The sequence below is a fragment of the Choloepus didactylus genome, chromosome 2 (assembly GCF_015220235.1).
Source record: "Choloepus didactylus isolate mChoDid1 chromosome 2, mChoDid1.pri, whole genome shotgun sequence".
Classification (NCBI taxonomy): Eukaryota; Metazoa; Chordata; class Mammalia; order Pilosa; family Megalonychidae; genus Choloepus; species Choloepus didactylus.
In genome coordinates, this window is record NC_051308.1 from 104,643,351 (window position 1) to 104,656,285 (window position 12,935).

A 12,935-nucleotide genomic window follows, 5' to 3' on the forward strand; every position below is an offset into this window, starting at 1 on the left:
TTACTATTGTAAATGGAATTTTTTTTCCTTGATTTTCTCTTCAGATTGTTCATTACTGGTGTATAGAATTACTATTGAATTTTGCATGTTCATCTTGAATCCTGATATGCGGCTGACTACTTCTAGTAGCTTTGTTGTGGATTTTTCAGAATTTTCTGTATATAGGATCATGTCATTTGTGAAAGTTTTATTTCTTCCTTTCCATTTGGATGACTTTTTCATTTTCTTGCCTAATTGCTCTGGCAGGAACTTCCAGTACAGTATTGAATAACAGTGGTGATAGTAGGCATCCTTGTCTTGTTTCTGATCTTAGAGGGAAAGCTTTCTGTCTTTCACCATTGAGTATGATGTTAGCTATGGATTTTTCATACATGCCCTCTATCATAGTGAGGAAATTCCTTTATTCCTAGTTTTCTATGTGTTTGTATCAACAAGGGGTACTGGATTTCTGCATCAATTGGAATGATTATGTGTTTTTCCCCTTGGTTCTGTCAATGTGGAAATTTATATTTACTGATTTTCTTAGGTTGAACCATCCTTGCATAGGTGGGATAAATCCCACTTGATCATGGGATTAATTCTTTTAAAGTGTTTTGGATTTGGTTTGCTGGTATTATGATGAGGATTTTGCATCCATATTCATAAGGGATATTGGTCTGTCATTTTCTTTTCTTGTGGTATCTTCACCTGGCTTTTGGCATTAGGATGATGTTGGCTTCACAGAATGAATTAGGGAGTGTTCCCTCCTCTTCAATTTTTTGGAAGAGTTTGAGCAGGACTGGTGCTCATTTTTCTTGAAATGTTTGGTAAAATTCCCCTGTGAAGCCATTTGGTCCTGGGTTTTCTTTGCTGGGGGGGAGGTTTGATGTCTGATTCAATCTTTTTACCAGTTACTGGTCTGTTGGGATCTTCTATTTCTTTTTGAGTCAGTGGAGGTAGTTTGTGAGTTTCTAGGAATTTGTCCATTCTATGTAGATTATCTAATTTGTTGGCATACATTTGTTCATAATATCCACTTATAATCCTTTTTTTATTGCTGTGAGATCAGTAGTAATGTCCCCCAGTTCATTTATGATTTTAGTTGTGGCCTCTCTCATTTTTTCAGTTCAGCTAAAGCTTTGTCAATTTTATTGATCTTTACAGAGAGATAACTTTTGGTTTCATTGATTCTATTATTTTTTATCCTCTATTTCATTTTTCTCTGCTCTAATCTATATTATTTCCTTTCTTCTGCTCAAATTCAGTTTAGTATTTTCTTTTTCTAGATCCTACAGTTGTGAAGTTAGGTCTCTGATCTGAGATTTTTCTTCTTTTTAATGTAAGCATTTAGAGCTTAAAAAATTTCATTCTCAGCACTGGTTTTGCTGCATCCCATAAGTTTTCATATGTTGTGTTTTCATTTTCATTCGCCTCAAGATATTGCCTAACGTGTCTTGTGATTTCTTCTTTGACTCACTGGTTTTTAAAGAGACATTTTGTTTAATTTCCACATATTAGTGAATTTTCCAGTTCTCCTTCAGATATTGATTTCTAGTTCATCCCATTGTGTCAGAGAAGATACATTGTATCATTAAAAAAAATTTTTTTTTAGATTGTTTTGTGACCTACCATATGGTCCATCCTGGAGAATGATCCATGTGCACTAGAGAAGAATGTGTATTCTGCTGCAGTTGGGCAAAGTGTTCTACATATGTCTCTTAGGCCTGGTTGGTTTACAGTATCACTGAAGTCTTATAATCTTTTAATAGTTTACTGACTATTGGGTTCCCTCTTCTGTGAATTATCTGTCATCTCTTGGCCAATTTAACTGAGTTATTTTTCTTTTGACTTTTGATTTATAGGCGATCTACATATGTAGATCCTGTATAACAATACAAGTGTTTGCATTACAGGTATCCTCTCCCAATCTATGACTTAACTTTTTCATGGAACTTTTTGATAAAAGTGTGTTTTTTTTAATGTAGTTACATTTATCAGTATTTTCTTTTACAGTTTGTCCTTTTTTGTATCTTGGCACAAGGTATAAAACAGTGTAGGTAAAAGATGTTACTATTGTTTTCAGAGGTGGGTAGGGGAAGAAGATATAATTGTATTTCGTGTACATATAAAGAAACTTTGAGAGGATACATAAGAAATTCTTAACTACGGATATTTGGAATAGAAAGTAGTGGTGCAAGGATTGCACAGGAACAGAACTGAGTAGATTGGCGACAAATTACAATCTAGTTCAGAACTAATAAATGAAGTCAGAAGCAAGACTTTTTGACAGTTGGGCAGGGTGAGTACTGTTCCGCTAGAAATTTTCTTGAGTTTCATCAATTGTTGCAGATTTTATGGTCAGAATTAGAGCAGAAGGCCTGCCAGCTGTCCTTGTGGTCTCAGAGTACCATCAGGAACTTCCTATAAGTTGTCCCATAAGTCTGAAACTCAAGAGAAAGATGAACTGGTTGTTAGTTCCATGTTTAAGGAAAGACAGAGATTAATAGCAAGGGGCTATTTAAATGGGAGGGAATGGGTTCTGAGGCCACCCACCTGGGCCAAGCAGTGCAAGCCATGCTGGCCTTCCTAGCATGGTGAGTTACCTGAATCCTTGCGTGGTGAACTGTGGTACTGGTATATCAAGCTTGGCTATGCAGGCAACACTGAACCACAGTTCATTACACCTTCAAGTATTGCCATCAGAGAGTCAGCAAAGGTGGTCGACCAAGCCCAAAAGAGAGTATTGAGGAGAGTTGATGACCTTGACTTTTTCATAAGGGATAAAGCCATAGACAAGCCAACATATAATACAAAGTGGCCAATAAGACATGGTATAATTGAAGACTGAGATCTTATGGAAAGGTTCATGGAACAAGTGATTTTTAAATATCTTCAAGCTGAACCCAAAGATCATTATTTTTTAATGACGGAACCTCCACTGAATACACCAGAAAATAGAGAATATCTTGCAGAAATCATGTTTGAATCATTTAAGGTACCAGGACTCTACATTGCAGTTCAGGCAGCATTGGCCTTAGCAGCATCCTGGACATCTGGACAAGTTGGTGAATGTACATTAGCAGGGATAGTCATTGACAGTGGTGATGGAGTAACCCACATTATTCCAGTGGCAGAAGATTATGTAATTGGAAGCTGCATCAAACACATCCCGATTGCAGATAGAGATATCACATATTTCATTCAACAGCTGCTAAGGGAGAGGGAGGTGGGAATCCCTCCTGAGAAATCACTGGAGACTGCAAAAGCCATTAAGGAGAAATACTGTTACGTTTGCCCTGATATGGTAAAGGAATTTGCCAAATATGATGTGGATACCCAAAAATGGATCAAACAATATAGAGGTATCAATGCAATCAACCAGAAGAAATTCATTATAGATGCTGGTTACAAAAGATTCCTTAGACCTGAAATTTTCTTTCATCCAGAGTTTGTCAACTCAGACTTTATGGAATCCATCTCAGATGTTGATGAAGTAATACAGAACTGTCCCATTGATGCATGTTGTCTGCTATGTAAGAATGTTGTCCTTTCAGGAGGTTCAACAATGTTCAGGGATTTTGGATTCTGACTATAGAGAGATTTAAAAAGAATGGTGGATGCCAGATTAAAACTTAGTGAAGAGCTCAGTGGTGACAGAATAAAGCCTAAGTCTGTGGAGGTTCAGGTGATAACACATCATATGTAGCACTATGCTGTTTGGTTTGGAGGTTCCATGCTTGCCTCAACTCCTGAGTTCTTCCAGGTTTGTCACACCAAGAAGGACTATGAAGAGTATGGCCCTAGCATTTGCCATCACAATCCTGTCTTTGGAGTCATGTCAGTGTTTTCCTTGAAGTAGTCATTCAAGTCATGTTAGGTGGGTGGAAGAGTGTCTTTCTGAAACCAGAGAAGACTGTAGTTCCTGTAAATAATGAGATTTGGTATCACTGTCCATGGAGTGAGCTTGCATCATGTAGCACATGAGGCACAACTCAGAATCACTGCAATAAAAGTGATGTATGTGCCAACTGTATGATACCCATTCCTTCTTCCTTCACTGTTTCCCTTTTAATTCTCCTCATTTTCTCTCCTTCTCTCCACTTGAGCTTCTAGTTGACAAATACAATTCTGAAGGAATTCAAATGTTACTTTAAAAATTGTTAGAAAGATGGAATAAGATGGTGGCATAGAGTGGAGTGGAAGTTAGTCACCCCAGAGCAACTAATAAACAACCAGGAACCACCACTAAATGATCTGAAATAACTGCTGGGGAACAAGCATGACTGTCCACACATCATGCACCAACCTGGATTGGGACGAATGCCTGAGATCGCAGCAAGGAATCTGTGAGTAGAAACTACAGATGCAAGCCAGGAGCCCCTCTCCCATGGCAGCCTGAATTGTAAAACCTCACTGTGATAGAGCAGCACTCTCTGAACAAGCAAATGTACCTCAGTCCAGCTCCAGCTGGGCTTTTAATTGGCAAATGTGGACTGTCAATGCAAGCTGCAATTCCCCGACAAGCAGACAGAGGCTTTTAGTGATGACTCACCTTGAAGAGCCAGGGGACTTCTCTTTCCCAGGAGGGGGAGCCCAGAGGACCAGGTGCTACCTCTGGCCGACAGGTGAAACTGGGGGCTGTGGACTGACCCTTACTGGGGGCTTTCTGCCCCTTTTTCTCTCTCTCAACCTGAGCAGCTCAGTGGAGAAAGCCTCAGCCATTTTCAGCTTGCAGTGCTCTGCAATAGAGAAAACCTCAGCCATTTTCAGCTCACAGTGCTCTGACCCAGACAAGAGTGGAGATAGCAGAGTCAGAGAGACAAAGAACCTATTTATATGCAAATGAAAACTCCCTAGGGGGTCATATCTTCCTTAAGAGGAAAGAGGTGGTACCCAGATCTACTACCCACCTTCCATTCAGAACCAGACCGCAGAGACTGGGGGGAAACAGCCATGGGCCACACCTCCTTACACCAGTCCATAGAGACAGGCTGACAGGTGCCACCTGCTGGGCAGGAAAGCACAGTGGCTTGAGGCCTCACAGGGTGTACCAATCTTCTAAGACACGCCCTCAGGGAAAGCAGATACTGAGTATTTCTTCCTTCTGGGACCTGAGCCTGTTCTGGTCCGGGAAAACATGATTGGGGTAACCAAGGAAATCAGATGCCTGGATGACAGAAAACTACAATCTACACTAAGAAAAATGAAGTTATGGCCCAGTCAAAGGAACAAACTTACACTTCAATTGAGATACAGGAATTTAAACAACTAATGCTAAATCAACTCAAAAAGCTTAGGGAAGATATGGCAAAAGAGATGAAGACTATAAAGAAAACGCTGGGTGTACACAAGGTAGAAATGGAAAGTTCAAAAAAAAAAAAAAACTGGCAGGATCTATGGAAATGAAAGGCACAACACAGGAGATAAAAGACACAACAGAGACGTACAACAGCAGATCTCAAGAGGCAGAAGAAAGCACTCAGGAATTAGAGAACAAGACACCTGAAAGCCTACACACAAAAGGACAGACAGGGAAAAGAATGGAAAAATATGAGCATGTCTCAGGTAATTGAATGACAACATGAAATGCAGGAATGTATATGTCATGGGTGTCCCAGAAGGAGAAGAGAAGGGAAAAGGGGCAGAAGCAATAATAGAGGAAATAATCAACGAAAATTTCCATCTCTTATGAAAGACATAAAATTACAGATTCAAGAAGTGCAGCATACCCCAAACAAAATAGATCTGAATAGGCCTACGCCAAGACACTTAATGATCAGATTATCAAACGTCAAAGAGAGAATCCTGAAAGCAGCATGAGAAAAGCAATCAGTCACATACAAAGGAAGCTTGATAAGACTATGTGTGGATTTCTCAGCAGAAACCATGGAGGCAAGAAGGAAGTGGTGTAATATATTTAAGATACTGAAAGAGAAAAACCACCAACTAAGAATCGTATATCCGGCAAAACTGTCCTTCAAATATGAGGGAGAATTCAAAATATTCTCTGACAAACTGACAATGACAGAGTTTGTGAACAAGATACCTGTGTTACAGGAAACACTAAAGGGAGAACTACAGACAGACAGGAAAAGACAGGAGTGAGAGGTTTGGAACACAATTTGGGGTGATGGTAGCACAGCAATGTAAGTACACAGAACAAAGATAACTATGAATATGGTTGAAAGAGGAAGGTTAGGAGCATGTGGGACACCAGAAGGAAAGAGAAGGACTGGGACTATATAACTCAATGAAACCTAGAGTGTTCAACAATTGTGATAAAATGTACAAATATGTTTTTTCTTGAGGGAGAACCAATGAATGTCAACCTTGAAAAGTGTTAAAAATAGGGAGGTATTGGGGGAAAAATACAATCAGTGTAAACTAGAGACTATAATTAACAAACATTGTATCATGCTTCCTTTAATGTAACAAAGGCAATATACCAAGACTAAATGCATATAAGAGGGGTGTATAAGGGAGGGGTAAGGGACTCTTGGCATTGTTAATGCTGTCTCTTTATTTTACTTTAGTTTAATGTTATCTTGCCTTTTGTTGAACCTTCCTAGCTGTTGTGGGTTTTTTTTTTTTTTTTCTCTTTCTTTTTTCTTTTTCTTTTGTCTCTGTACCTTCTTTGACTCTTCCTCCTGCTTTGTGGAAGAAATAGAGATGTCCTTATGTAGATAATGGTGAGGGTGGTGAATACATAAATATGTGACTATACCGGGAACCATCGTTTGTTTACTTAGGATGGAATGTATGGTGTGTGAACAAAACCATCTTAACAAAAATGGGTTGATGAAGAAAACTTGAGGGCACTATATTGAGTGAATGAAATAAGTCAGACACATAAGGACAAATATTACAGGGTCTCACTGATATGAACTAATTACAATATGTAAACTGATAGACATGAAATATAAGTTACCAGGATATAGAACGAGGCTAAAGAATGGGGAGTGGTTGCTTATTATGAACAGAATGCTCAACTAGGTTGAAGTTAAATGAACAGAGGTGATGGTGGCACATTGTGAGAATAACTAACAGTGCTGAATGGTGCATGAATGTGGTGAAAAGCGGAAGCTCAGCATCATGTGTGTCACCAGAAGGAAAGTTGGAGGCTAAAAGATGGGAATGTATAAAACAGTGAACCTTGTGGTGGGCAATGTCCATGATTAACTGTACAAATATTAGAAATCTCTTTCATGAACCAGAACAAATGTATGACACTATAACTAGAAGTTAATAATAGAGGGGCATATAGGGAAAAAATATACCTATTGCAAACTATATACTACAATTAGTAGTATTTCAGTGTTCCACCATCAACAGAAAACAACTGTACTATACCAATACTATAAGTCAACAATGGAGTGGGGGTGGTTAGGGATATGGGAGGATTTGAGTCGCCTTTTTTTGTCTTTATTTCTGTTTCTGGAGTAATGAAAATATTCCAAAAATTGGAAAAAAAATTAATTGTGGTGATGGATGCACAGCTGTATGACAGTAGTGGGGGCAATTGATTGTACACTTTGGATAATTATATGGTATGTGAACAATCTCAATTAAAAAAAAACAAAAAAAGAAGCAATGAGAATGTTCTCAAATTGACTGTGGTGATGAAAGCACAACTGTGATTATGCAAGAGCCACCGATTGTACACATTGGACGAATTGTGTGGTGCGTGAATAAAACTTACTAAATTTTTTTAAAAAAATTGTTAGAAAAAATACTAGAAAATGGCATAAAATAATTCCTCCCTAGGAAAGGTGTAAACCCTTTCCTTCCCAGCCTATTTTTGTAAATAAAATGTTATAAACTTGAAATATCGACCAAGAACTGGGGGAAGAGATGATATTTCCTTATCATGGGTGGTGCTGAAGTCCTGCAACAGTTCTCTTCAGAATTTCCAATACCTCTCTGGTGCTGTACTTACTAGTACAGATGCTAATTCATCAATTTGGTCTGTCCTACCTGAAAGGTGCCTATACAGATGACCAACCCATTCCCAAACTAGACCTACTTGCTGCTATAAATTAATAAATTAACATTCTGATTGTATGTATGACTGCCTTAATTCCATGTCCAGAACCTAATTTGCTTTTAAGTAATTGATAAAAAGAGAGTGTCTGGACCAGTAATGATCTTCTGAGATTCTAACACCAAGTGGGGTCCTACCTGAAGCACCCAACAGGCCTTCCTGGGCAACTCTTTAGCTACAATATGTGCCATCCCAGGAACCCTAGAAAGCAAAGCTCCCATGTGATTGTTGAAAATCATGGGAAAATAAAATTCTGAGCTGAAAATGCTTAACTAGGAATTCTCAAGCAGTAAATACTGTTTCAGCAACTGTTGATACGTTTTGGCAAGGCTAGTTCAACAAAAACCCCACCCTCAGGAAGAAATGTGGCAACTGAGAAATAACAAGGATCTGGTACCAGCTCTGAGGTGTATACATGAGGGTTTCCACAAAGTTCCTCCTCTCTTTAGTACTGAACAATTGGTGTAGTACACCAAGTATATATAAGCACCGCATATTAGATGCTCCGATTCTTCCTCCCTCCCTTTTTATCTTATTCTTAGAACAAAAGTTTCATTTAGTTAACTTCTAGTTCAGTTGCCATAGCAGAGCCCTAATAAAATAATATTGACTTATTGCTCTAGGAAATCTACTGACAACTTCCTAAGTTCCACTGATTTTGACACTTCTTAGACAGCAATTTCTTGGACACAGTTTCTTTATTGAAGAGAAGGAGGAAGGTCTTTGTGGTTAAAAGTCTTTTGCATCCCACTCTTCCAAGCAGAAGAATTTCCATGGAGCTGAAATGACGTTGCCAAGGAAACTCTCTGACGGCCCTCAACCTCCCACCAGGTTAGGCTCCTATTATAATGTCCATATTCCCTAAACTGCTTTATTACATTCATCACAATTTGAAATTATGTGATCAATATCTGAGAACAAAGACCACATCTGTGTGATTCATTGTCATATCACCAATGCCTAGCATAGTTCCTAGCACATAGAAAAATATTCCTAGCACAAGTATCTGTTGAATGACTGATTAAAAATCACTGAACACAGATAAGACAGCTGCCAGCAAAGTCAACTATATGATTTTGAAGTCTTCACAGTAATCACAATGACTTAGGCAAAGAAACTTGAGAAGGTTTCTAAGTTAGTGATATATGATGATTCTAGTTTACTTTCATTCTATACCCATAGCCATTAAGTAAGTATGGACATATACTCAGGAATCTTATCTGGAATTCTCTAAACTTGGTGAAACTCCTGAATTTCCTCTATCTATTGCTCATGCTGGGAAAAGTTTCTGTCTGTAAGTTATTGATATTGTCTAAGCTGCTCCCTTATTTCTGGCCTTTGATGATAAAGTCTCATCAGCCTGGCTCTTTTTGTGTCATAAATGTCTCATTTGGATCAGTTAAGGATCATTTGGATCATTAAGCTGTTTTGCAGGAACTCCACATATAAGGTCATCTCACAGAATATCATTTGAGTCTCACTATATCACAATTCGATACAGATAGTACAATTCTATAACATGAGCACAATTACTTTACCAAGCTATTGATTACATTCATGGAAGTTAGATCTCTAAAAATTTTTTATCTCTTGAACCAAATATCATAGTGTTATGTAAGACATGTTTGGGTCTCGCCAAACTTTGTGGGTACAGTTTCTTTTAGAGCCATGTTTACTCAAAGGTCTGCAGAACAGCAGGGGCTGTAGCATCACCCAGGAGCTCCTTGGAATGGTGAATCTGGGCCATGTCCCAGACCTGTTGAATCAGAATCTGCATTTTTACAAGATCCCCAAGTGATCTGCACATGGGTTTAAGCACAAATGAAATCTGATAAGTTCTACTTTAAGGACTTACTTCAAAAGAGAATAAAAACTACCTAAACAGTTCATTCCAGGAAGCAGCTTGTCTGGCACAAAATTCTTCAATACACTCCAAATCAGAAGGACCAAATGGTTTATTAGTCCTTGAAAATGCAGTAAACCAGGTCAGCTTACCCTGCTTTCGTTTTAACTGGATTTCATCTTTGAGAACACAGGTGCCATGTTAGGATATAAGTAAACAGGCAGAAGACAAGCAGTCCTTCAACAGTTCTTCACTGGAGTAAAAATTATCCCAGTCAAACCCACCCTATAATCACACATTCATCTATCAAAAAGAATAAAACATTAACAGGAAAGGAGCAAAAAATCCCCACCAAGTTAAACCACACGTCTCCTGACCTATTTATGCCAGCTCATGCAAATTTTTGGTCACGGTGTTGATGAATATTGTGATCACCAGACCATCTTCTTCCTCTTGAGTTGTCTTTATCAGCTTTTCCAGCTCAGCTTGAGGGGTCCAGAGAAAATATCACTTTCACTTTCAACCATGTTTGCCGTGGGTGAAGCAGCAGCATGGACTGAGTGTGTCCAAAAGCAAACAGAAGGGACAGGACACAAAAGAGATACTCTTATACTCATTTTTTTTTTTTGGGGGGGGGGGTGAAAGTGATCTGCCTTGTACGATATCTAAGAATGCAGATGTCTCTTTTTGAGTGGTAACATCAAAACAGTTTACATATCAAGCTCAAAACACTCCCAGAGTGTTGGCTTCAGGCCGCTTCTTGCTGATGGTACTTACCACCTCTAGGAAACAGTTTATTTTCTTCAGTTGGCTACAACAGATTGCAAAATAATACAGTTTCCCAATTTTACTAGTAAAAGTCCCATTAACTCCTAGAAGACATAGCAAATTTTATTTAGCTTTGTATCTGGTGCCTAGCACACAGAAGTGTCCTCCAAAAATTTCTTGAGATGAAATGAGGGAAGTCAATGCCTGCCCAGGTTTCCCAACTATAAACCCCTACCTTCTCCCACTATTCAATGTGTACTTAAGTTTGGCATTTCCTCTTAAGAGCTACTAAGATATCATGTCTTCTCTGCCCTTTGCCTGTTGTTGGTAACAAGAGAAATGGACTCAGCTCTCAGCCTAAAGAAAAAATGGGAGCTGAATGGGAATAACTGTTTCCCAAGAACTTTCTACTATTTGGATGGTCCTATCCTACCTCTCTAGCATCTTCCGTGACTTCTTGTGCACTCATGCTGTAATGGTTTTCCAAAGGCTGACTTCACCCCACCCCAGCCTTCCCAGCAATTGGAAGAACATTTCCACTGCATGCTTGAAATGACAGATAAGAAGCCAGATGCTATTTTAAGCAGTAGGCTTCGTGTTCTGTAAAAGTCATTAAACATACCTAAACAAAAAAAAAAACAAAACTAATAGGGAATCACTAAGAACTGGGCCTTCTGTATCCTCACCCAGAGCTCCAGTCCCCAGTTCCCTTTCTTGGCTGCATTTAGAAGGCAGAGAGTAGAAAACCACATCCGGGCAATGATGTCAAGAAGTCCCTGGCATGAACTTGACCATCTATCTACCAAGCTGAGTTCCTGCCTTGAGTGATATGTGAAGTACTTCCATGGAAAACACACCCTTTCAGCCAGAAGTTACAAATGCCTTTTGTTATATGACAAATGGTTGGGGTTATTACTTTTGCTTTCAGCAAACTCCTAGAGAAAATATGTTCCCATAGATCAAATATTGAGATCTGGTATTAAATCTATTAATTCTTGGCTAAAGTTAAGAGAAGGGTCCGTGAGGTTAAATACAGACTCCTCAAGGGTCCACAAAAGGTTAGCTCAGAGAGGGAAGCACTGTGTCCAATATCTTTACCAACCAAAGCACCTTGGTAACACAGGCTGGGAACGTCACAGGCATTGAACAAAGGCATCCAACTAAAAAATATCTAACATATTTGGCCGATAGAAGCAAGAATAACTTCAGAGGCATGCTGGGGTGGAAATGTGGTCACAATAAGTCAAAAGTTGGCTTCGAGGTAAAGTACTGAAAACAACATGAGAACTCCCTTTCATAAGCCTGTTTACAAAAAGAAGGACAGATCCATGAGAAAACTTCAAGGGAAGTTTTTGGCTTGTTTTCGCATGAGAAAAATTAAAGTGCAATTTTAAATGAAGAAGAAGCAGGTATATGATCCCTTTCATATGCCCCTATCATATTGTTAGTTTTTGTGTTTTTTTTAATTCATTCAACTTATTGAGTACCAGCTCTAAGCAAGGAAATGTTATGGATGCTCAGGATACTTAGATAAACAAAATAGATAAAATCCCTTCTCTCATGGAGTCTGTTTTATCCCTCCTTGGTTCATAAACGCTCTAGATTTCTTGAAGGAGAAAAGCTCCCCGACCTCCTTGAAATCCAGGTGCAGCTTATCTCTACAGTCTGCCTGTGGATAGAGTCCATATAGCCATTAGGTTATTTGGTCTGTCGCCTCCTGTAGTCTGGGTGCTCCTCCAGGACAAGGACTGAGCTCTCTTATCTTTGCATCCACAGAGCCTGACAAAGTATGGGATAGAGGAGGGGTCAACTCCACACAGGAAAGTTTACTTTTGTTTGCTTTTAACCTTAGAAGGCCATTTACATGCCAAGCATTTTGCCCAAATTCACAGTTCCAGGCAGAGCTGGGAGAAGGACCCTTATCTCTTAATGATCGATGACAAGCACCACAATGCAAAACATTTTCATTTTAAATATACAACTGTTGCTAGAATATTCTTTTGTGTAGCATCTGTAAAGTCAGAAAGATAATGGATATATAACTTTATATATATATATGACATACTTAAGGAATTTTTCTTAATGAAATTTAATGAGCAGATCATGATTTATTGACTAAAAGAACTAATTATCCTCTGAGAAGCAACTGCTTACCTGAAACTCCTATGGTGTTGTGATGGTTAGGTTCATGTGTCAGCTTGGCCAGGTGATGGTGTCCAGGTGTCTGGTCAAGCAAGCACTGGCCTAACCATTACTGCAAGAACATTTGTGGCTGGTTAATAAACCAGAAGGCTGGTTTATTAA

At 38.9% G+C, this 12,935-nt stretch overlaps 1 pseudogene; it reads left to right on the plus strand.

Annotated features, from left to right (window-relative positions):
• The first annotated feature begins 2,833 nt into the window (after positions 1-2,833).
• Positions 2,834-3,838, plus strand: LOC119512468 (annotated as a pseudogene).
• Positions 3,839-12,935: the final 9,097 nt, after the last annotated feature.